This window comes from Eschrichtius robustus, unplaced genomic scaffold (assembly GCF_028021215.1).
Source record: "Eschrichtius robustus isolate mEscRob2 unplaced genomic scaffold, mEscRob2.pri scaffold_598, whole genome shotgun sequence".
NCBI lineage: Eukaryota > Metazoa > Chordata > Mammalia > Artiodactyla > Eschrichtiidae > Eschrichtius > Eschrichtius robustus.
In genome coordinates this window covers 127,690-149,501 of record NW_027175472.1, presented here as the reverse complement: position 1 = coordinate 149,501, position 21,812 = coordinate 127,690, and the positions used below count along the sequence as shown (strand labels likewise).

The 21,812-nt window shown below is 54.1% G+C and overlaps 1 long non-coding RNA gene across 7 annotated transcripts in view; it reads left to right on the top strand.

Annotated features, from left to right (window-relative positions):
• The window catches only part of LOC137757991 (uncharacterized), a 52,410-nt gene that overhangs the window by 19,504 nt on the left and 11,094 nt on the right, over positions 1-21,812 (top strand). For 3 of the 7 annotated variants that reach the window (XR_011072670.1, XR_011072668.1, XR_011072671.1), the window contains exons 2-4: positions 5,947-6,076; positions 6,463-6,594; positions 8,714-11,025. This is a non-coding gene — a long non-coding RNA (uncharacterized lncRNA). Of the gene's footprint in view, positions 1-5,946; positions 6,077-6,462; positions 6,633-8,713; positions 11,026-11,404; positions 11,490-21,812 lie in introns of all 7 variants that reach the window. The other 4 variants (XR_011072672.1, XR_011072667.1, XR_011072669.1 and 1 more) reach the window with 3 other exon arrangements.

Below are 21,812 nucleotides of genomic sequence, written 5' to 3'. Positions count from 1 at the left end.
GACCCAATTATAATAATTTCTACCATGGGTCTTCTACCAAGACCCATGGTAGAAATTAGAGAAAAGTCCAAATGATTTCCACCAAGTTATGTATTAAATCGTTTATTTATAATTATATTATTATTTATCATTTTATTATGTTATTTTATTCTTTGCTATTTATTTCTGTATCTAGTTATTTATGAAGCACCTGCTACGTAGCTGGTGCTATATACCGTAAGCCCCATGGGAACCAGGCCACAGAAGTGTGAAAGTGCAGACTCTGTCTTTAGGGAGCTTACATTTCAGCCAGAGAGAATAGTTAAAGAACAGCTAAATACTGAGTCATTAATTACTGGCTGAAGTGAAACAGGGATGAGCAAGGAGATGGTATGGGGGTTAGATGAGGGGAAATGTGGCTTGGGGGAAGATGTGGAATTAGTCTGGGCTTGGAGGATGAGGCAGGGCCAGATGCACCAAAGGAAGGACAGGGTCAGAAGCAATAGGAACCCCTTTCCCCACCCAGAGAGGGAGGGGAAGCTTTGTGTTTGCAGATCACAGTGAGAAGGTGGGGGGGGGGGGCAGGGGCCGCAGAGGTGGGGTGTAAGGTTGGACGTTGAGGTGTAATCAGATTGTGAGCGGCTTAGAAAGAGGGGCGGAGGGGCTGGCAGTTAACGTGGCAGACACTGGCTCTCCGGGCAGGAGGATGGCGGGGCGGATGGTGCAGCAGGTCCCTGGGGCTTTACTCCGGTCCCCATCTCACCCTCAGCAGAAGGAGAACTCAGAGGGAAAGTTTCCAAACTCGCCTGAGAAGCTGAGTGATGGGATGAATGAAAAATTGATGTGGGTCATAAATATTGTAGGAGAGAATGCACCAGATTCCCTTAAGGGTAAAGTTCAGGGAGAAACCTACTGCTGCGGAGGAAAGGGGTTCCGTGGGGGAGAGAGGGGGAGGGAGGGGGATGCCCATCGGGGGTCCCGCGGTGCCACTCCCAGTATCCGGGGCCCCCGGGTCCTTGGAGAAGCTGCTGCTGCTCAGCGATGCTCCTGATGGAACAGAACGGCCAGTGTCCATTTGGTGAAGGGCATGGGGGCAGAGATGCTCTGTCTCCCTCAGCCTCAAGGCTGCTGCCCTGGATTCCTTTCAGCTTCCTCAAGGGGCGATGCAGACGTGACCCCAGAGAAGCTGAGGTCTGTGCTGAGCTCGCTGATGCTGGCTGACACTGGATAGCCCTCCTTTTCCACCGGCCCCACAAGCTCTTCCTCACAAGGCTCTCCATGGGGTCTGGGCGGAGTCCACAAGTCTCTGTGACCCTAGGTGGTCCCCTAGAGGTCAGAGTTCCGGGGCTCTGAGTCATTTTTCTGGTTGCCTCTTTGCTCCACATGCACCTCGGAGCACTGGTGCAAAGATCTTGGTGATGAGTCTTTGCATCCAAATACCTGCTGGTGAACTTTCTTCCGAGAAGGAGCACAGTGAAAGGAGGGAGGCGGAGCCTTAATGCTGGCTCAGGGGGTCAGCCCCCCTGCCCGCGTCCCCAGTGGCTTCTCATCACCTGTCTCTGGCGGTTTATTTCAGGAACACTTGAGATGGGTGTGTAGTGTGAGGGGAATAGTTACAAGCAACCAAGGCAGGGGTGGGGAGCGAGAACAGTCTTGCTGGGTGGTGGGCTGATAAACGTTCACCAGCTCTTGAGGGTAGGGGTAAGGGAGGCACCTTGACTGGCAACATCTGCTGATTTCTGTGTGTTAGCACTCTCACTGTGAGCCAGGTCATGTCACCAACAAGATGCCAGGCGGCTAACACAGTTCCCCAAGATGTAGCAATAGACTCAGCCAAGCTGGTAGGCACATGCCTGGCCCCACTGTCTTTGGAAGCTTAGAAACCTGAGTTGCCATCGTGCTTTCTACCATCAGCCACAGCGAGACTGGGTATCTTGCCTCCCTGTCCCTCAGGTGGCCAAGAGTTTGCCTTTCTCTGGACCCACGGTAGGTTATCATGGTAGAAATTAGAAACTGGAAACCCAGGGGAGCTTTGGAGAGTCCCTCTGGGCTCACTGACTGCTGATGGCATCGGAATCAGATGCAGGAAGGAGGGAGGGGCTGGTAGGAACCCCTGCAGTTGCCCCAGAGACTGAGGGATGGGCTGGCTGGCAACTGGTCCAGCTCTCCCTGCCTACCAGGGGTGTAGTTGGCAGTGCCTCCCACTGGCTGAAAGGTTTCTGATACCCCTGCCAGCCCTCTGAGTCTGTGTTGATGACAGCTACCACCTACCCAGCTCCATTACGGGTCAAGCACTGTGCTGGCTGCAATGTAGACCTCATCTCAGTCAGTCTCACGGCCACCCTAGGAGGTAAGCGTGATCTTGACCCCCACTTTACACACAGAAACCGAGGCTTGGATTAAATAACGTGCCCAAGGTGATACAGTTGGTAAGTAGCAGAGCTGGTTCTGTTTGACAAGAGCTGGGGGGAGTCAGCGCTGGGGGGGAGGGGCGGGGGAGGGGGAGCGGGAAGCCGGACTGGGGCCAGCTGCCCTGTCCCTCCCGGCCCCATCCTGTGGCAGCCAGGTGGGCGGCGGCATCTGTTGGCAGCTCTGGGTCAGGGGCGTCCACTGGCTCCCCCGGCAGGTCTTGGTGGGAGGGCGAGTCAGGCACTCTGTTCCCAGGAGGGGATGGCGGATCTTGGGCTTAATGATGGGCCTGCAGTACTGGCAAAGCGGGGATCACTCTGCCTGCTGGGAAATGTCCTAAGGAACCCAGCTGAGCTGCAGTTACGGAGGTAGATTTCCTGCTCTTTTCCACATCTCATGATTAACCCAGAAGCCTGAGCAGTGCGTGTGATGAGGCTCAGCAAAGTGGCTGTGGGCATCTCCAGCCTCCTTTGGAAGCCCCGCTTTTCCTGTGGAGTAGGTGCCCTGGAATCTGGGCCAGCCGTACACATCTCAGCAACTCGATTACAAGAGACAGAAGAGGCCGGGTGTGTGGCACCAGTAAAACCGCACACACCCTGTACTTCTCTCTGCCTGTTGCTGGTTTGTGCATTTCCCCACCACACCTCCCGAGAGCAGTTTGTTTCCCGGAAGCAGCAGAAGAGAGGTCGGGAGAAGGAGATGCCTTATTGTTGTGAATGTGATGGACGTGGTGGCACCACAGGGGACTGGACACCAAGGCAAAGACTCCAGTGTCTGATGAACGTACTGGTTGAACTTACCGCTTACTGGTCTTTGGCAGGTAATCAGCTTCTAAGAGTCTCTGTTTCTTCATCTGTAAAATTGGATCACGGTACCTGCACTCATTGATTTAACAAATAATATAAACATATAAACCCATACTCTGGCGTATTCTAGGTGCTGGAAATCAAGCAGTAAACAGAACAGTCCCTCCTCTTCGGATGTTAATAGTCTAACATGGGAAGATGGAAAACGGCAATGACATCTGTGTCAGGTGGTTATGATACTTAGAAGAAAAATAAAGACCGGGCTGAGGGGTAGGGGAGACAGTGTATGCGTGTGGGGGTGACTTTTCTTAAAGGACAGTCAAGGAAGGCATCTTTGATAAGATGATACTTAAACAGAACCTGGAAGAAAATGAGGTGCCATATAGATGTCCAGGTACGGCAAAGAGCTAGTTCAAAGGTGCTGGAGTGGGAGAGTGCTTGGCAAGTTCAAGGAGCATGAAGAAGCTCTGTGTGGCTGGAGGGATGGGAAAGTGGGGGTCAAGGAGAAGAGGGCAGAGAGGGTGTGTGTGTGTGTGTGTGTGTGCACGCAGGGGCTGGTTGGATCATACAGCCTGGCAGGGTTACTCTAAGTGAGATGGGAAACAACTGGTGGCCTTGAGCAGAGAAATGACCTGATGTATATTTTAGAAAGACCACTCTGGTTGTTCAGTGGAAAGTAGCTTTTAAGACTGTAAGCTCGGTGCTCTGTGACCACCTAGAAGGGTGGGATGGGGGGGAGGAGGGAGGTCCAAGAGGGAGGGGATATATGTATACCTATAGCTGATTCACTTCATTGTACAGCAGAAACTAACACACCATTGTAAAGCAATTATACTCCAATAAAAACAACAACAACACTGTAAGTGGAGAAGCCAAAAGACCAGGTCGGAGGTGACTGCATCTCCAGGTGAGAGAGGAAGAGAGCTTGGATTTCAGCAGTGGTCGTGGTGATAAGTGACCGTCAGAATCTGGAAATATTCTGTAGGTAGAACCTGTAGGATGAGCTAGTATGAGGGGTGGGTTGGGTGAATAGTGAGACACAAAGAGACACCTCGAGATTTTGTCCTGAGATTGGGATTGACACATACACACTGTACATACTGTATAGCACAGGGAACTCTACTCAATACTCTATAATGGGCTGTACGGGAAAAGAGTCTAAGAAAGAGCAGATATACGTATCTGTATAACTGATTCACTTTGCTGTAAGCCTGAAACTAACACAACATTGTAAATCAACTCTACTCCAATAAAAATTTAAGAAAAAAGAAACAACACTTTTGCAATAAAAAAAAAGATTTTGTCCTGAACGATGGGTAACCTGGAGTTGTCACATATTGAAACGGAGAAGTGGGTGAAAGGAGAACCCTTTGGTTGTGGGGTGCAGGAACCAAGAATTTGGCTTCAGGCGCATTAAGCAGCAGTAGTCTCTTGGATACCCAAGTGGAGGTGATGGGTAGACAGAGGCGTGTGAGCATCCGGGGCCCCGGGAGAGGCCGGGGCTGGGATACGCTCATCAGTGTGTAGTTCATTAACAATCTTGGGGCTGCATGAGATCATCAAGGGAGTGAGTGAGGACGGAGAAGAGGAGTGGGTGGGACATTCCAAGGTTTAAAAGTCAGAAAAATGAGACAGAACCAGCATGAGAGTCAAGAGAGCCTGCTTAAGACGGGACATAGTACAGAGTGGGTGCTCAGTAAAGCACAGCCACTGCCATCACCATGACCATCGGTATTTTCATGGTTAGAGTACGGAGAAGTGAAGTTTGAAACCAAAATAGCAAGAGTTCAGGAGGACGCACTTCATCTACTTTTTCCTCTTTTCCTTCCCTTTCCTCTGGTTGTGCATCAACCGTGGTCTCAGACTTCCAGCTACTTACTAGAAATAACACAAAACCATACAAAACTTCTGGGCACCTTACAAGCCCACAACTCAGTTCAAGATAGTCAAGAAGAGCTGAGGTCTTTGGGTTGTTGGTAGGGTGAGTAATCACTGAACAGAGTCAGGGAACTGGATGTGACTTTCTCCTCTTACCAACTCACTATATGACCTCAGGCAAGTCCGTCCCTGCCTCAGTCCTGGAGGAGGATAGAGACTTCCATTCAGGGGAGAATACTGATTAGCTCACCAAGTTTCCTACTTGGATGGCATCTCTGCCATTTGCTTTTCTCCTCTCCAAAGCATATAGATCCTATCCTCAATTATTAAAGCAAGATAACAGTGCTTTTGATTTCCCTCTGAGAGTCTAACCTCGAATTGTGGGCTGTTTAGTACTTACAAAGTCTGGGAGAGGAGTGCCCTCTAGGAGTGACCATCCAAGGTCCCCCGCCCCATCCACCCCTGTAGGCATTCTGAGGCAGATGCCTCTCACTGGTCTACCAGAAGGCCAGTTACTTGAACCGTATTAGTTTATTTATAATTATCTTCACTGAATTGCATTTTAGGAATCATGCCCTTGGCTTTCATTAAACATCCTTGAAACAGTCATGCAAAGTTCACTGCTGCATTTGCACGAGAACTACTGTTGCAGACACGACCTATACGCTTCTGGAAAAGACTTCCTGAGTGTTTTTGTGAAGCACAAGTCTGCAGGATATTAATAAAAATTTCATTATGGGAAAAGTTGAGTGAGTTTGGAAAAAAACCCAGGTGTCTTTCTTAAAGGTTACCTAAGAGGCTTTACTAACCAAAAGTACAGTGGATCCTTAGAAAGAGGATAAACTGCAAGATTTCCCATTTTGTCGACCCTTAGAATCCTGTTTTGGTGGTGCAGCTCTTGGGATCAGTGCTCTGAGCACCCAGCAGAAGAGGCTCTGAATGCTTCGGGCTCAGTTAGTCAAGCACCGTGAGCTGCAACAGGGAACATACAGACAGGAGGCCAGGTAAGCAAGTGACAGGGGAGCCTGCAGGGGGATGAGCAGCGAATGGGCAGCTGGCTCTTCCGTGCACAGCGATCCTGGGTGCCTGGGGTCCCAAGAGGCTTTGCAACGTCCTGGCTGCATCAGATATTAACTTTGCATCAGATATTAACTTTTTAACTAATTCATGGAGTTAGGGGTCCTAGTCTCAAATATATCCCTCAGTGACCCTCCTGTACAACAACACACAGAGTTAAAATATTTTAAAAAATAATTCATTGTTAGGAAAAGGACACAGAGACATGTGCTGTGTTTACAGTTTCATGGGCGAGGTGGGGAGGAATGCCACTCGCTCCGACAGCTCACTACCTAGGAAGACCACTGAGAGTCTCTCCCCTTCTCCCCCGCAGCTGGAGTCTCTCTCTTTCACTTCCTGACGCGTACACCCCGTCAACCCTCAAATTTCAGCCTCCGAAGCTCCGAGAAAGCCCCTTGGGGAATACTCTGCTCCTCCCTTTCACTGGGCAGAGCGACCAGCACAGGTGTGTGTGCAGACTGCCTGCCCTCCTATCCATGCAAGGTGCATTATTTAGAGGCTAATGATTTCATTTTAAAGTGGGAAGTGAAATATGTTTCGCTAAAGCTTCCAAAGTGAGGGAGGAAGGAGGGAGGAAGAGGGTAGGTCAATGGGTAAATATGATTGCCTGATGGTCTGGGTCCAGCCATCTTCCTAAGGCTGTATCTTTAACTGGGAGGTACAGCAAGATGATCGATATCACAAGCAACCTTAGGAGAACCACACCGGCCAGCCCGGATCAGCAGAGTCTTGTGTGGTGAGATTTAAGGGGGTGCTTAGTTGGCCCTCCAGCTGTAAGTGTTTGCCAGATGACTTGTAACTTCACCACTGGAGCCAAATTCCTTTGACTCTTAGGGCTCTTTCTGCATTCAAGAGCCCTTGGAAATGAGAAATCCCTGAAATGGGTTGTCCCCTGCTGTCAGCTAACCCTGACGCTCAGGAGTAGAGTTGGGAGTAACGGGACGCCGTGTACCCGGGGTCCTTCCTGGGCGTGTGTAACTCTGAGGCTAAGACAGTGAGACTGGCAGTTAAGAAGCACCTCCAGGACCATGTCACCTACTGGCAGGCGGAGTAAGGACCCTGCAAGGTGGACAGACATATCTCTTCTCTTATCATTTGAGGGTTTGAGAGAAGAGGCACCGGGAGTTTAGCCTGAGCCCTTCCCACAGGTCTAGAGGTGGGAAGAGAGAGGGATGGGCTTTGACCCTGGGCGGCTCCTCCCTCCAGGCCAAGACCCTGGAGGAGGTTTAGTTTGTATCTTCAGAGGGGATGGGGTGCCCAGGCAGGTGACTGAAGACTTTATCTCCGAAGGACCCAGCATTAGAGAGCTGAACAGCCCCAGACCCCGCAGGCCGGGAGAGCTTCTGGGCATCCTTCCGTGGGGTCCCATCACCTCCCTGCTGGAGGCAGACTGGGTACCAGGACCCTGCGGTGAAGGCGACTGGGGAGCAGCTTCCTCCAGCCTCTCCAAGCACAGACGTCAGCGGCGAGGCTCAGACTTGGTGGCTGTGCTCTGTCTCTGCACAGGCTTGTGTACGCGCAGCGGGGGACCCACGCAGGGGACCGGGGTGGGGAAGCACACAGGAGGCAAGTGCAGAGTGGCGGCAAGTGGCGGTGGTGATGCTGGGGCAGTGCGAGCGGACAGTGGCTCTCCTGGAGGCTCCACCCCTCGGCGGGCTGGCGTGGGACCTGGGAACGGACAGTCCACGTGGAGGGGCAGCTACTCAGGGCTGCCCTGCCGGGGGGGCGGGCGGTGCTGTCAGGCGGGGGCTGCCTTCAGGGTGGAGTTGTAGCAGAGAAGTGGGGTCACCCCTCTTGGAAGCTTTGAGAATGCGTATGAGGAGGGAGCTGCGAACGGAATCCGGAAAAGGTAAGGAGTGCCAGCTTGGTGGAGTTGGGTGCTGGCAGAGCTCGCCTTGGAGCCGTGGGAGCGTTCCCAGGAACATCCAGGGGATCGCCACCGGGGCCCCAGTGGTCCCACAGGCCTCCTGAGGCTGGCTGTGCTGTGCTGAAGCCCGTATCAAGGGCCCTGGGGACGGCAGCAGAGGCCAGCATGGTTGAGGGTCCCCCGCACCCACCTCATCTCTGCAGGGACCACAGAACTGCACGCACCGTGGGTGTTCTTCACCTGCTCACAAAAGAGCCGGGTCATTGCACGCAGCAGGAAAGGCTTGAGGGGGGGTGACGGGAGGAAGGGCAGGAGCAGAGATTTTCCATCTTGATGGTTTTGTTCAAGGCCAGCCCAGAAGCAGCTGACGTTGGCTTCCTTTATCCAAAGGGCACGGCGAGTGACCCTCTACAACCCAGGGATCCTGAAATATTTAGAAGCTCTAATGTTTGGGTGGGAAGAGAACCTCTTTTGGATGAGAAGCTCAATTATTCAGGAAGGGAGAGCTCCCGTTGTCTGGGGCGTAGCGGGGGCACCTTCCTGCTGCGTTGGCGGGGTGGCGGGCGCGGGGCACCCTGCCTGGGACACTTGCCCTGCCCTGTGGGTGAGGCCTCTCCCACAGTGCTGGGCTCTGGGGGACTTTTCTCGTGGCCGAACTCTTCGGGAAAGTGACACAACGGCCTATTTCTTCCAACAGCACCTCTGATTCAGCCTAGGGTATGGTTCGAGGTTGCATCCCTTGTAAACCCCCGCTTCAGCTGCTGTCAAGGGCTGGCACCGGAGTTCTTGAATTTAGGCTGATGTGGGTCCTGCTAGAGCCTGCTGTCATCTGCACATGTCAACAAATGTGTATGCAGGTGTGGACCAGCTGGATCTCTCTCCTTCTCTGGGAAGCGTGGTTTTCAGCAGCGTCAGGCTGGGAAGACAGACATTTCATTAACCCTGAAGTCCTGTGCAGGCAGTTGTCACACAGTGTTCCACCAGCGGCCCACGGCCGGCACAGAACACTGCAAAGCTCCATCTAGCACAAGTGACCACGGGGAACGGGTTGAGAATCCTGCTGCATTGTACACGTCTCCTAAGGGAAGAACATCAAGAAAGATGAGCTCGCCGCGGAATTGGCGAACTGTGTGGAAGGGGCGGGATCTGTAGAGCTCAGCAGCGGCGAGCTCCTGTCATGGCTTGGCCAGTTCGGGTCTCCCCCTGTCACTTATGAGGGTGCGGCGATGTTTTCCCAGATGTGGTCCCCGTGTACAAAACAAAGGATCGCTTTGCACAAAGCCAGAAGGGATACATTGAAGGAATTATCAGAAGAGAATAATACATAGGAAATGTTTGTGCTCGCATGCAAGGAAACTTTGGGGGGGTATCTGTGGCTGCCAAAGTGACATCTGGCAGGATTAACTGGATCACCAGAGCCAAACAATGAGGACTGGGAAGGCAGCAATAACTGTGAGGCCTGGGCCCATGTGGGGGCAAGATTTTGAGAATGCCCACTTAGGTGACAAAATGGGATTCCCACGAACCGCAGCTCTGGTTAGTTTCTGGTCTGGAGCCAGATCCTCTCTCTGATGCAGACGTGGGAGGACGGAGCGGCAAGAGCTGCCCAGCTGCTCATCTGGGAACTCATCCTCCAAGGGACTCTGTCCCTCGTTCTCCTCCCGTACCTGGAGGCGGCACTCAGCGGGCAGCACCTCTCACAGCACCCCCACGTACACCTGCTCAGACCACCTGCTCAGAGCTCCTCTTTTGCCCAGCCCAGCATGCCTGTTCCACCTGTCTGAAGACCCGCCGCACGTTTCCTCGAAGCACACCCCAGAGCTCTTCGTCACTCCAGCCACGCCTCAGCAACTCCTCTATCAGTACCGGCTATATGGACACGTCCTCCAGCCCCTGTGGGAACCTGTGTGGCCGCCAGCCAGCCAGCTATTGGGCCTCAGACCTGTTCCCTGGTCCTGAGTCAGAACCAGAGCCCTATGTGTCCAGGGTCCACTGAACCCCAGCCCTGGTCAGATATGGAAAATGGAGACTTGGAGAGAGTAAATGATTCACTCCTGCTCTTCATCCTTCAAAGGAAGGCCCCAAAAGCGCCTCGACTATTCGTCAAAACTCATTGAATTGTACTGTTAAGATCTATGCCTTTCACTGAATGCAATTTTTGCCTCCATTTATAAAGAGAAGAAAAGCTTTTTAAGAACTGGGTTGACCCCCCTGCATGCACAGACCCAGCTGCAGGCAGAGAAGATGGTCAGCCCAGCCCAGACCTTGCTAAGAGTCTGCTCAGAGGCCGTGGGGTCTGCTGGCACTGGATGGGCGCAGATGCTGGGCAGATGAGCTCTGTGTGGTGTTGTAGACAAATATGATGACCTAGAGTAGGGCCAAACAGACAGGAGAGCCCAGGAAGCAGACCCTGGGAGAGGGGAGATACCAGTTGGGCCAGCACACCTGAGGCTATGGTCAAGGCCATGAGGACCACAGTGTGGTGGGCACGGTGGCTGTGAAAGCCGCACTGCTGCCCAGCCAGCCTGAGACAAGCCATGGGGAAGCACTCACCGGCCAGCCCCGTCACAATCTCCGCCAATCCCGATGAACTTGCATCCAGTGACTGCCCTGATGTGGTCGAAGTGATCTGAAGAATGGGAAGTCAGCAGTGTGGGGCTTCCAGGGCAGGGGTGGGGGTGATGACTGGCCTCTGTTGATTCCCCTTTTTGCAGCCTGTAGGCCAAACAGTCCAGTTCCTTCGTGGCCTGGCACCGAGAGTACCAGCTCGAGGGCCCTGAGGTTTGGTCTGAAGTGATCCCAGCTGGCTCTAGACTGGACTTCAGATTTGGAGTGGACCCCAGAGCCCCCTGTTTGGGCCATTTCCCACCCACGATTCACCCTGCCTCCCAGTCTCCTTGAGAACCTGTGGGGGCTCCTTTCCCCGGGTGTGGAGGATGAGAGAGGAACAGGAGTACAACTGATGAAGACCCCAGAGACCTAAGGAGCTGTCCAGTCCCTTGGCCAGAGGTAGGGGCAGTGCGCTTTAGGAGCCCCTGCAGAGGCACAGATGGGCAGCACCCGGGCTCTGTGTCTGACAGCCTCCCTGATACCCATCAGTACCGCAGTTTTGATTCCGTGGCTCCAGTTCCACATGGCACCAAGGTGCTGTGTACCGTCCATTATTGGGTTTTTGGGAGCTGTACCTATTGCCAACAGGTGGGTCAAACCACTGGGGCTCTTCTGAAGTCCTCCCCAAGTTTGGACCCAGCTTCAGCTCCAAATCAGAGTTTTCAGAGAGCCCAGGGTGAGGCTCACCTGCCACAGTAGGCACGTTGGCTAACGGGTTGCACTGCAGCACCCGCACGGACAAGGGCACCGTCACGATGCCACCGTTCTTCTTCTGCAGGGGCGGACCGGTGGACAGTCAGCTTGGCCCCCAGCACAGCCACCTGCCTGTTCACTCTCTCGGCCCCTGTGAGGAAGGTGTTGAGGTCAGAGTCGTCTCCTCTCTGGGTTTGTGTGAATGGAGGAGCCGCAGCCCTGGTCTGGGTGGTGTCTTGGCCCTGGGTTTCCGGGTTTGGTGGAGTATCTTACCACCTAGACCCCCACCTAGGGCTCAAGAGTTCAGGGGCTGTGGACCGTGGGTTTTGGGGGCAGAAGATATTTAACCTGGGGTTTGAGGAAATTGAGGGAGAAGAGGCTCAGGTTCAAGGGCTCCCGGTTTGAACCTCTTGCTTTAGGTTTGAGGGCCAGGGCAGTCTCTCACCAGAAGCTGCAGGATATCATCAGGATCATTCCGAGTGTTCTTGCACACACCCCGGGCGGCTGAGTGGGAGAAGATGACAGGTGCCGGTGACACTTCTAGGGCTCGCCGTGCCACAGCATCGAGACATGGGACAAGTCCACCATCATGCCCAGGCGGTTCATTTCTGCCACCACCTTCTGCAGGGACAGGATGGGGAGAGGGCATCAAGGCTGCATTTACCTTGTGTGCATTTATCTGTAGGGAACAGGCGGGTCTGTACATTCATGTGGGGCAGGGTATGGAACCCGGGTCCTTACCTCGCCCAAGCCGGTCAGCCGACTGACATTGCTGTAGAAGGGGTGGATACCCTTTGCTGAGCTCTGTGCCCTGCAGGATGGCCAGGAGGCAGTCTGACTGGTGGCCATGACTTGGCTACAAGAGCCTAGAAAGAGGTTCTGTCGAACCGTCTACACCTGCAACTCCCTGGTGCAAGAGGAGGGACCCAAACTGGGCTGTGCCTGGCAGTAGGAGGGCCCTTCTGGGGATTCAGTCTTGTTCTGCGAACCTCCATTCCCCTCCCCACCCCAGGTTCAGGGCCGGATCCCAGGGGTAAACTTGCTTTGGGCCCCAGCGTGATCTTGGGCAGATCCCTGCCTCACTGGGCCCTTACCATCTGCACTGCGCTCACCAGGGCGTGTTGCAGGTGTGGGCGAGTGTCACGTAGCGCACACCCAGCGCATAGAAGGTACGCAGGATGGAGAGGCTACTGTCCAGTGAGTGGCCGCCCTCCACACCAATGAGGCAAGCCAACTTCCGGGTATTGTTGAGAGCTGGGGGCAGGTAGGTCAGATGATCATTTTCAGAGGCAGGGGTAGCTTACTGAAGTCCCTAACACCTACCACCACCAGTCTGTTTACCTTTTTTTTTTTTTTTTTTGGTCGTGCCGCGCAGCATGAGGGCTCTTAGTTCCCCCACCGGGGATCAAACCCGAGCCCCCTGCAGTGGAAGCGTAGAGTCTTAACCTCTGGACTACCAGGCAAGTCCCCCGTCTACCTTTAAGTGAGGTCACAAGCTCCAGCTCAGAATAGGAGGCACACATGAGGCGGATGAGGTCAATTTGCTCCAGGGTGAGGCGCACAGCATCCCGTTCGTGGGTCTGGCATGGGACGTAGGCTGACCGGAACTGAGGGAAGGCCAGGGCTTGGTTTGGGCTTTGGAACTCCTTGGGCTTCTCATAGCCTCCTCAGCTGGCACAGCACTCACTGTGCCCAGAAGTCACATGGAATGCGTTGCTTTTTCTGTGGTACTTGGATGCCCGTCAGGTTGGCTCGCTGTGACCCCTGTAGCCCCCAGCATCCATGGCATGGCACTTTCTAGGCCACTATGGTAACTTAGTTCCAGTGCGACTCACCTGTGGTCTCTGAGGCCCCCAAACTGCCCCACATTCCCCAGCAGCCGCGGTGGCACCTTGTGTGTCCCTTTGGTACCTGGGCACCCACGAGACCGTCTTTCAGCCTGTCCAAGCTGGTCTGGCCATGGCTGAAATTGCACAGATTAACATCCTGGAGCCCATTGTGGTAAAACTGCCTCAGGACCAGGGGCATGTCGTTGTGGCTGGAGGGAGGTCAAGGCAAATGGGTGGGCTCCTTAGGTCTTGGGATCAGGCAGGACACATTGCCTGGCCTGGGCCAGCCGGGGGGTCCCCCACCTCACACTGTCACACAGACTATACTAGGAGCAGCTGAGGCCTGGGCTGAGGGGTTCCCACCAGGGAGGGGATGACAGAGAAGGGGAAGGGCATCCACAGATGATGGAGAGGACGTCCAGGGGTGGTGTGAGGGAGCCTCCCCACTAGCTGTGCATGCTCCGGACCTCCTCCCCTGCCCAGGGCCAGGCTAGGCCCCCACCGGCCCCCACCAGCCCGCACACACTGCAGCCCCCCCCGTCCACAAGCGGGAAGTCCCGCCTCAGGGCCCGCGTGCGCTCCCGCGGACTCGGGGTGCTGGAGGTGCCCGGCGTGGTCTGGACGCGGGTTCCCGGCCGCAGCAGCAGACACAGCAGCAGCAGCAGCAGCAGCAGACACAGCAGAGGCCGCTGGCTGAGAGCGCGGGGACCTTCGAGGCCCCCGGGCCGCAAGCTGCGCAGGGCCAGGCAGGTGGGCAGAGGCGGGTGTGAGAGGGGCGGGCGATGGGGTTGTGCCCGTCCACACAGGCCACCCAGCGGCGCGGCCTCGCGAGGGGGGCGGGGTGAGGGAGGGGATACAGAGTCACAGGGCCCTGCGAGCCGTGTGCGGAGAGCCGCGATCCGCGAAGCCCGGCAGCCCCGGGGCGGCACTGCCCTCCCGCCCCCTGCTCAGAGGCAGCTCCCGCGGGCTAAGCTGGCCTCTGCTGAGAGCCCACTCGCCTCCCGTCGCGGCTTCCCTCCGCCCCTGCGCCTCTTCCCACTCCCACTGCTCCGAGGGGGCGCCCTAGGCTGCTCTCCCCCGCCTCTAACCTTCCTGGCCAAGCTGGGCCGCTTCTCTCAGAGGGCCACCTTCAGCCCGAGGCCTCCCGGGAGCACACCGCGTCCCCATCTGCCTGCAGCCGGCCCCGCCCACTCCGAGGGCTGCGTGCCAGTGTCTCTGCGGCCACAGGTGCTCTGGGCTCCCGGTCTCCCGGTACGGGGCCATGTGGGCTGGTGTGGGGGAAGAGAGAGTTTCTGGAAATGGGGGGGGGAACCTTGTGAGCTCTGGATTCAGGAAGGGGCCCTCTGCCTCCGACCTTCTCTCTCCACCTACTTGACTCCCCAACCTGCATGACCATTCTCTGGGGACTTCAACCAGCACCCGGGAACTCTCAGGAAACCCCCCCCCCCACTTCTGTCAGCCAGCCTCAGGAAAGAGCGCCCTCAGGAGCTGCTACACCTCCCCAGGGCCTGAAGAGAGGGACTTTTGGGATGTGAACTGAACACCTTCTGGGGAGAGTCAACGACCCTTTTCCTCAACAGAGCAGGAACCCAGTCAGTAGGCTATTTGAGTGGAAGGAAATGAAGTCATTTCCATGGCAGCAGAGCCCCCATCGCAGCAACCTTCCTCCCAGGGCTGCTGGCCGACCTTCTGGCCAGGATCCCTCCTACCTCAGCATGGAAGGCCTGGCCTCGTGAAGAAGTGTAGGTTCTGAGGAAAGACCTGGCACCTGGGTTCTGCTGCTACACTTGCCTTATCTCGAGGCCCTTGTGGCTCTACCTTTCCCAGAAACCTCAAGGGCTAAGTGCCTGTGCTTGCTCAGAGGCCGCACGCCATTCTCCATTTCCAGCCTCAGGCCCTCCCCCTAGCGGCCTCCTCTGGGGACCCCCTCCCCCCAACACACACACACACACACAGAGGGGATGTGCCTTCTCACAGAAGCTCAACCACTGAGATGCTTTAGGGACTGTGCCCAAACTCCTTCATCCCCAGCCTCTCAAGTTTTTGCTCTGATCCCTGGCACCCCCTGGAGCTGTTCCACCTTTGGAACCTTTCCCGGGTAGCAGGAGTGCCTAGCGCAGGGGTAGTGACCTAAGTGTGAGCACTGGCGACCCTAGAAGTCTGTTACAGAAAAACATTGAGCAGTAAGGGACCCCCCCTGGGGACAGAAAGGGCTGGGAATAAAGGAGCATGTGAACCTCGGGGCAGGGTGCGTGCTGCTTGACTCTCCATCCTGTTCTTGCTTCAGGGAGCAGGTCTTCCTGGGTCTCTCTATCCTGCCTCCTGAGACCCCAGGCAGGAGGCTCTTTGGGAAGCCACAGATTGCTGCTTTCAGTTTCAAAGAACCCAGCTCCCCCCTGGTTTGTGGTGGTGGCCGCTGACAATGGCTCAGAGCAGGAGCCCATGTGGTAGACTGCTAAGGCTTCTCTGCACCCTGTCTCTGCTCCTGCATTCTTCTCGGCTCGCAGAGTGCAGACTTTTCTGTCTTCAGCTGACAAAGGGGCCCCTGAGGATTGAGCAGAGGAACGTCACGTTTTCTTCCAGGCCAGCTTCAGCCCTGGGATGTTCAGGGCAGACTCTCATTTCAAACCTCAGTTTCTGAGGCTCCTTGCTTTTGGCCATTTAGTGTGGCAGGAGGCTCCTGGCTGAGGAAGGCTCAAACAGAACGACGCAGGTTGTGATCTGTGGCAGTGGGCAGTGGGGGGACGGGGTGGGTCACTGCAGGAAGAGGCATTCGCTGCCTTAGGCAGTTAAACCATTGCCCTCTCTTCAGAGTGCCTCAGCCAGCAAGATGCTGTGGGGTCTACCTCCTGGCACCATGCTCCAATCGCCGGATTTTGGGTCTGGGGCAACCCAGATCTTTGTGCGGCTTTTCCGGAGAGTGCTTTCTCTTGGGAGCACGTCTGGGGACTGGCTTCACTGCCTGCACCTTTGCTGGCGTGGCCAAAGGAACTGCTGCTGCAAAGAAAATCAGAACTGATCAGTCACTTCTGCTGTACAGTCTCCTGCCAGAATTTCCCTCTCTCATGTCTCTCCCAAGTTTCTGGCTGAAGACCTTTAATCGACTTGACATCCAAAACACAGCCTTGGCCCATCACCTCTATGAGTCCCTAGAGAAGGGACACTGGCTGCAAAAGCAATTCCTAGAGCCTACGGCTGCAGCACATGAGGAAGTCTCTTCACCGTTTCCAGGGTAAACAGTAGAACCCGAAAGTCATTGCAACCATGAGCCTCTCCATCTCTCCCTTCCACAACAGAGAAAACATTTCTTGCAGTCTGTCACTTCTGAGGCTTTAAGGGAAATGTCTTTCAAGTTTTGGGAAAAAAAAATCTAATATAAATTGGTTAAGAACCCCGCCCACCTTGGCAACCCCTCTTGGGCCCCATTTATACTGCCTGTTTCGACCACACTGAACTCTAGCCCTCTGATACTTTTATGTAGATTAGAGCAAGGCCAAATACTGAGGCAGAGTGATCAGGAGACTGAGAACCGCGTTCTGGGTACCAAGTCTAGGCTCACATCAACCCAGCCTCCTGGGACACCATCTCCTCAGCCCTCCAGTCTCATTAGCACTTCAACAGCCCTCTTGGTTCTTCCGGTCTTCCCATCAATATGGCACCACCCTCTCCCCTAGAAGTAAAAATCATTATAATCCTCCCTCTCTCCACCATGAAAGGATGAGATAAAGGCTCAGCAGCAGCCCCCGTGAAACACATGGTCACCACTGTGACGAGGTGTTACTAAGACGATTTGGTCCGACTCGGAGAAGGAAAGAGACAACTCTGCCCTTAGGCTGATCAGGCCCACAGGAAGGAAGCACACTGGGGGCAGCCTTTGAGAGTGTGGCAATGCGAGAGAACCTTCTTTAGGAGGGGACTCCCTGTTGCCGACCTTGAGAAAGTAAGGATGGGACATTCGTTTACTGGGGCTGTTGCAGAGGGGATGTGCCCAGAGGTTGGGCCACCCTGCTTGAGAATGAAAGCACCTTGCAGTCCGAAGCTGCATGAATGCTCCAATCGCCGGATTTTGGGTCTAGGGCAACCCAGGTCTTCGTCTGACTCTTCCGGAGCGCGCTTTCTCTTGGGAGCACGTCTAGGGACTGGCTTCTCTGCTTCCACCTTTGCTGGCCTGGCCAAAGGAACTGCTGCTGCAAGGAAAATCAGAACTGGTCAGTCACTTCTGCTGTATACAGTCTCCTGCCAGAATTTCCCTCTCTCATGTCTCTCCCAGTTTCTGGCTGAAGACCTTTAATCGACTTGACATCCAAAACACAGCCTTGGCCCATCACCTCTATGAGTCCCTAGAGAAGGGACACTGGCTGCAAAAGCAATTCCTAGAGCCTACGGCTGCAGCACATGAGGAAGTCTCTTCACCGTTTCCAGGGAAAACAGTAGAACCCGAAAGTCATTGCAACCATGAGCCTCTCCATCTCTCCCTTCCACAACAGAGAAAACATTTCTTGCAGTCTGTCACTTCTGAGGCTTTAATGGAAATGTCTTTCAAGTTTTGGAAAAAAAAAATCTAATATAAATTGGTTAAGAACCCCGCCCACCTTGGCAACCCCTCTTGGGCCCCATTTATACTGCCTGTTTCGACCACACTGAACTCTAGCCCTCTGATACTTTTATGTAGATTAGAGCAAGGCCAAATACTGAGGCAGAGTGATCAGGAGACTGAGAACCGCGTTCTGGGTACCAAGTCTAGGCTCACATCAACCCAGCCTCCTGGGACACCATCTCCTCAGCCCTCCAGTCTCATTAGCACTTCAACAGCCCTCTTGGTTCTTCCGGTCTTCCCATGAATATGGCACCACCCTCTCCCCTAGAAGTAAAAATCATTATAATCCTCCCTCTCTCCACCATGAAAGGATGAGATAAAGGCTCAGCAGCAGCCCCCGTGAAACACATGGTCACCACTGTGAGGAGGTGTTACTAAGACGATTTGGTCCGACTCAGAGAAGGAAAGAGACAACTCTGCCCTTAGCCTGATCAGGCCCACAGGAAGGAAGCACACTGGGGGCAGCCTTTGAGAGTGTGGCAATGCGAGAGAACCTTCTTTAGGAGGGGACTCCCTGTTGCCGACCTTGAGAAAGTAAGGATGGGACATTCGTTTACTGGGGCTGTTGCAGAGGGGATGTGCCCAGAGGTTGGGCCACCCTGCTTGAGAATCAAAGCACCTTGTAGTCCGAAGCTGCTTGAATGCTCCCATCGCCGGATTTTGGGTCTGGGGCAACCCAGGTCTTCGTCTGACTCTTCCGGAGCGTGCTTTCTCTTGGGAGCATGTCTGGGGACTGGCTTCTCTGCTTCCACCTTTGCTGGCGTGGCCAAAGGAACATCCCCGTAGGCCCGATAGCCACCAACCAGGCAGTATGTCTCCCCATGCCAGCCCAACTGCGTTTCTCCACACCCTCGGTAGAGGACATGGTAGTGACCAGGGGTAGGGGGAGAAACGGGAGCCACTGCTGCTGCAAAGAAAATCAGAACTGATCAGTCACTTCTGCTGTACACAGCCTCCTGCCAGAATTTCCCTCTCTCATGTCTCTCCCAGTTTCTGGCTGAAGACCTTTAATCGACTTGACATCCAAAACACAGCCTTGGCCCATCACCTCTATGGGTCCCTAGAGAAGGGACACTGGCTGCAAAAGCAATTCCTAGAGCCTACGGCTGCAGCACATGAGGAAGTCTCTTCACCGTTTCCAGGGTAAACAGTAGAACCCGAAAGTCATTGCAACCATGAGCCTCTCCATCTCTCCCTTCCACAACAGAGAAAACATTTCTTGCAGTCTGTCACTTCTGAGGCTTTAATGGAAATGTCTTTCAAGTTTTGGAAAAAAATAATCTAATATAAATTGGTTAAGAACCCCGCCCACCTTGGCAACCCCTCTTGGGCCCCATTTATACTGCCTGTTTCGACCACACTGAACTCTAGCCCTCTGATACTCTTATGTAGATTAGAACAAGGCCAAATACTGAGGCAGAGTGATCAGGAGACTGAGAACCGCGTTCTGGGTACCAAGTCTAGGCTCACATCAACCCAGCCTCCTGGGACACCATCTCCTCAGCCCTCCAGTCTCATTAGCACTTCAACAGCCCTCTTGGTTCTTCCGGTCTTCCCATCAATATGGCACCACCCTCTCCCCTAGTACTCAGCAGGTCAGGATGGGATGTGTCTGAGGGCACCGATATAGATGTCTACATGACAGCACAGAGGTGCCTGGGTTTGAAGGTGTGTTTCAGGAGTGGCCCTCTTCCTCAAACTGCTCCATTTACCATTTGCCAACAAAAATGCACTTGTCTTTTGCTAAGAGGCCAATCAGGAAAGGGTCTGAATGGAAGCATCCTGTAGCCCAAAGGGGAAAGCTACATTTATAAAGATCAGGACCATCCTGCACACTTGTCCGGGGATGACCTTTCACTTGTCCTCAGCAGTGAGCACTGTGGGTCCCTGAAGGTGTCCCAGGTCACTGGTATTACTTACAGCTGGGGCCGCGCTCAGGTATACGTAGTGGGCAAGCCCCACAGGAACATGAGGCAGCCAGGTGAGGTTGCATGGACACCATGCCTCCTGTAGAGATGCCCGGTCTCGGTGTACCTGCCGCACTGCCCACCCATGGAACAGAGCACAGGTTCGAGTAAAGATAGAGGATCCGGTCACACATTCTCTCTCAGACAACCAAAGAGATTGGTATCTGGTGGAGAACTGTCAGGGAAGTTTCTCTGAGGGCAGCACGTTGGCAGTTACGCTGCCATGGAAACTGTTAGAAGGCCGGTGAGGTCATCACTACCCAGTGAGGTCATGATAAGGAACGTGTGACTTGGGGGTCAGGCTTCAGGAGGAGGGGCAGTTTTGTGGAGGAGAGCAGGGGGGGAGGCAGAGGTACTCTGCCTGGCCCCTCACACCTGGGCCTCCCCACCCATGCCCTACTCTAGCAGACACCCCACGTGGGGCGTGCCGGTGGGCTGGCACAGCCCCAGGGGCCCCAGGAGGGCAAGAGAGACCCACTTTCTGAGACTGGCTTGAGAGGCAAGATTAACGTAAGAGACAGCTAGGTTGTATGGCACTGACCCTAAGAGGCAGAGGTTTGTGTGGACTGGGGAATCAGGGAAGGCTCCTTGGCAGTGGGCCTGAAGGACAAGTGAGATTTGGACCCATGGGGAGGAGAGGGAAGACATTCCAGTTTGGAAGAATAAAAGCAAAGACACACTCTCCTCGACCTTGTCCTGCCCCAAATGTAAATTCATAGAACCCTCACATTTTCACAACTGAGGACTGAAGAAAACCAAGAGGCGAAGGGGCCTACCCAGTGTTACACGGTAGTGGAGAGGTGTTCTGCTCAATGGTTAGGTTCATGTTGGGGCTCCGGATTTACAGCTGATAGGAATGTGAGGACAAGCTCATGCCATTTCAAACATTTCCAAGTGATACTGAGAGAGATGTTAAAGGTGCAAAATGAGGGTGCTGAATGACCTCACAAAGTGGGAATGGTGGGCCCATTTTCATATGAAATTCAAAACAAGTTCATGACCAAAGGACATGATACAAAATGACAACATAATCATTACACTCCCCTCTCCCCTAGAAGTAAAAATCATTATAATCCTCTCTCTCTCCACCATGAAAGGATGAGATAAAGGCTCAGCAGCAGCCCCCGTGAAACACATGGTCACCACTGTGAGGAGGTGTTACTAAGACGATTTGGTCCGACTCAGAGAAGGAAAGAGACAACTCTGCCCTTAGCCTGATCAGGCCCACAGGAAGGAAGCACACTGGGGGCAGCCTTTGAGAGTGTGGCAATGCGAGAGAACCTTCTTTAGGAGGGGACTCCCTGTTGCCGACCTTGAAAAAGCAAGGATGGGACATTCGTTTACTGGGGCTGTTGCAGAGGGGATGTGCCCAGGAGGTAGAGACTGCTTGGACTACTATTTTAGAGGTTGGGCCACCCTGGTTGAGAACCACAGCACCTTGCATTCCTAAACTGCTTGAATGAGCGGGTGCTCGTTAGGACAGACGAAGTCAGGCCTCATTGGAGCAGACTGCCTTTGGGAGTGGTAGAAGGTAAAATGTGAAGGGGAATGCTCTGGAAGAGGTTTGTCATGGCAGGTGGGCCAGCACGAGACCATTCAGATTCTCCAAGGCTCCAGAGATGACTTGGCTGGGAGCATCCCTCTGATGTGGTGCGGGGACTCCTACCTCAACAGGACCTGGCTGGGCATCTGCGGGAGGCAGAATAAATGGTTTATTAACTTAAGAGAGCGAGAGACTCACCTGGGGGGTTCCACAAAACCACTTAAAAAGACTTGTACCTGGATTCTTGAGCCAACCCTCAGAAAACTTATCTAGATCTGGAGTAGGGCTCTGGAAGCTGCACTTTTAATGAGCTTCCTGGGTAGTCCCACCACAGTGGTCCATGGATAGAGTGACCAAATTATTGTGTATTCTCGGTTGCTTTTGGGAGTCAAAGTGGGCAATGTGAAAAACTGCAGCAGGCATACGTATAAACAGGGAATATTCAAGGCAAACAGAGGTGTAGAGTTATGCTATGCATGAATCAGATTCGAGAAAAGCTAGCCTGGTGGTTAAAGAACACAACCCTTGGGACAGACAGACCAGATTCTGTCCTACTT